The sequence below is a fragment of the Halichoerus grypus genome, chromosome 8, assembly GCF_964656455.1.
Source record: "Halichoerus grypus chromosome 8, mHalGry1.hap1.1, whole genome shotgun sequence".
NCBI classification, from domain to species: Eukaryota; Metazoa; Chordata; class Mammalia; order Carnivora; family Phocidae; genus Halichoerus; species Halichoerus grypus.
In genome coordinates this window covers 98,084,492-98,088,029 of record NC_135719.1, presented here as the reverse complement: position 1 = coordinate 98,088,029, position 3,538 = coordinate 98,084,492, and the positions used below count along the sequence as shown (strand labels likewise).

The 3,538-nt window shown below is 36.2% G+C and overlaps 1 pseudogene; it reads left to right on the top strand.

The window, feature by feature from the left end:
* Positions 1-377: 377 nt before the first annotated feature.
* Positions 378-1,392, top strand: LOC118553939 (heterogeneous nuclear ribonucleoprotein D-like pseudogene; annotated as a pseudogene).
* The last annotated feature ends 2,146 nt before the right edge of the window (positions 1,393-3,538 follow it).

Here is a 3,538-nt window from a genome sequence, read left to right as displayed (position 1 = left end):
AGTGGATTGAGTTCCTTTTTTAAAAATAATTTTGTATGCCTTCAGATTAAAAATCCCTCCAATAATCCAGGCAAGGGGCTCTTCAAAGGACAAAATTTTAGCCAACTTTTCCACACATGAGGGAAATTGGGCTATACTTTTCTCGTTTTATGAATAATTTATCATCTTTACTACCACTGCAATTTGGATCTCAAAGTACAATTTGGAAAATAGTTACTTGTTTTTCAGTTCCCTAAAAGTTAATTGCAAGATTATTCTAATTCTTTGTTTAAAAGATGCCTAGAGACCTAGAGAACTCCTTATAACACTCTGGGGCCACTGCTGCAGGATCAGTGCTGTGCGCCAGGGCCTCACCCCCACCCCAGCCCCGCGACAACTCCTCCACCATAGAAGACATGAACAAATACAGCAACATAGAACTAGAGGGATTCTCAGAGAAATCCAAGATCAACACCAGTAAGAGTCAGCAGAATGACAGTAAAATGTTTACTGGAGGCTTGAGCTGGGATAAAAGCAAGGAAGATCTGACTGAATATTTGTCTCAATTTGGGGAATTTGTAGACTGCACAATTAAAACAAATGCAGTGACTGGAAGAGCAAGAGGATTTGGATTGGTGCTTTTCAAAGATGCTGCTAGTGTTGATGAGGTTTTGGAACTGAAAGAACACAAACTGGATGGCAAATTGATAGCCCCAAAAGGACCAAAGCTTTCAAAGGGAAAGAATCCCCCCAAAAGGTTTTTGTGGGTGGGTTGAGCCCAGATACTTCCGAAGAACAAATTAAAGAATATTTTGGAGCCTTCGGAGAAATTGAAAATATTGAACTTTCCATGGATACAAAAACAAATTAAAGAAGAGGATTTTGTTTTATCACATATACAGATGAAGAGCCAGTAAAGAAATTGTTAAAAAGCAAATATCATCAAATTGGTTCTGGGAAGTGTGAAATCAAAATTGCACAACCCAGAGAGGTTTATAAGCATCAACAGCAATAACAAAAAGGAGGAAGAAGTGCTGCAGCCGGTGGACCAAGTGGTACTGGGGTGGTGGGCAAGGTCAGGGCCAAAACTGGAACCAAGGATTTAATAATTATTATGATCAAGGATATGGAAATTACAATAGTGCCTATGGTGGTGATCAAAACTATAGTGGCTATGGCAGCTGTGATTATACCCAGTAGTGATACTGGGTATAACTATGGGAACTATGGATATGGACAAGGATATGCCGACTGCAGTGGCCAACAGAGCACTTATGGGTCTCAAGGGCGTGGGAATCACCAAAACAATTACCAGCCATGCTAAAGGAGCATGTTGGAGAAAACAGGAGGAGATTGCTAAAGTTAACCCATCTTGTAGGATGACACTGAAGATTGGTCTTCTGTGGATCTAAGGTGATTGTTTTGTAAGACTTTCTAGTGTACAAGACACAACTTTATCCATCTGTATATAGCTGCCAATTAATTCCCTTTGTTTTTACTTGGTCTTTTGCTCTCTGTGTTATGACTAGATGTAGATTTGTGTTTATACAAATTTTATTTGTATGATTTAATGTTAAACCTCAATGCTTCCTTATGTGATTGTTCAAAAATTAAAAAAATAAAAGATGCCTAGATAATCATGACAGGCTTTTTAATGATTTACTTTCTTTATATGAGCATTCAAATTTATTTATTTTTACCTACATTTTGGTAAGTTTGCTATATATATATATATATATATATATATATATATATTCTCATTTAGAAATTAACATTTTCATCATGATTGGTTAGTCATGTTATCTAGTCTTGGGACTTCCATAAATTCACTAAAAAATGAATAATCATGGGCCTTTAGACTAGACTAAATGGGGACAACTGAACTAGAAAGCATGGAGCCTTCTCTGCAGAGGTTATACTTGTGTAGGGGGTCTCAGTTTCAACTTCTTGCCTCAAGCAGACAGTCTTTATCTCCTATCTTTGCATATGTTTAGAATCTTTTGGTTAACTCCTTCTTCTCTCACCCAGGACTGCTGTGTCATTGGTTTACGTGCTCAGCACTTGGGTTCTCAGCACTTTCCTCGTTGCTAGCACTGATTCTTCTCCTAATTTTCTTTTAAGTGCAGAACATTATTTTAAACATTGCTCCATGTTACCCAATATTCCCAGCTTTTTGAAACAGAGACATGTGCTTTATCTTTTTGTAAAGTGTACATATAAAATTTTACATATCTTTATACAAATTATGCACTTACATATATACACTAAAATGGAGAAAGATACACACAAGCCTGTTTGAGTATAGATTATCGAGGAGAAAACTTGAAGATAAACATGAGATGGTGACTGTATCTGAGATATTACACTTTCACATTATTTAAACTGTTTATAAACAGGAATACTTATTGAAATCTTAACAGAATTTAAATATAATCAATGCAGGCATACAGTTTTATAAAATCAGACTATAAGTACACTGAAGAGGAAATGTGTGAATGCCCCAATTTAAAGGCAATATTTTAGTTATGTTTCATAAAATAATCATACTTCACAAGGAATGTAGAGATCATGAAATATAATATATTCAGAACTGTGATTCACAGTTTTAATAATTCTGGTGGAGACTAAGAAAGATCAATAGATATTTGTCCCATTCCCTTTCAATTAGCATAACCCCATTTATACTCCCCCCACCCCCAGGCCTTCTATCATATACTACCTAAACAACAAGATTATGGCTAAACTGGAGCTTGAAAATCATTTAGGTAGACCAATGTTAGAAGATACTCTTTTTCGGGTGCCTGGGTGGCTCAGTCGTTAAGCATCTGCCTTCGGCTCAGGTCATGATCCCAGGGTCCTGGGATCGAGCCCCACATCGGGTTCCCTCCTCGGGGGGAAGCCTGCTTCTCCCTCTCCCACTCCCCCTGCTTGTGTTCCTGCTCTCGCTATCTCTGTCTCTGTCAAATAAATAAATAAATAAATAAAATCTTTAAAAAAAAAGAAGAAGATATTCTTTTTCTCTTTGGTCTTATATTTCTATTCTACTTTGACCACAAGATCTGTTTTCCATGTAATATATATTTCTGAAAGTCTGACTATGTCCCCATATTTCTCCACAGCAAAACCATGAATACAAATGAACATTTTATGTATTTATATTGTTGTGCTCATAAGTCTAATTTTTAAAATTTTCCGACTTTAGTAATCATTCTAATAATTATAAGTAGAAAGCAGTTGATCAAAACATTTTTTCCCTCTAAATGCTTATGACTTAAGGAGACAAATTTAATTTCTTCAAATATAAATAAACTTCAAACCAACATTATGCTGCCAATCATCTTCCAAATAATAGTGAAGAGGGATAGGGAATTTGTTTGGGTGTAGTGGGAGGCACGGGAAGGGGATAGCAAAAGGGACCGTTAAGTAATACGGCTTCTCACCATCCCTAGAAGGATTTAGTGATGCAAAGGTAGGAACAGTCATTCTTACCATCTATGCATCATCACAAAAACATGTTATACATATCCTGTTGGTTCTGTGTTTTTTTTTTTTTTTTTTT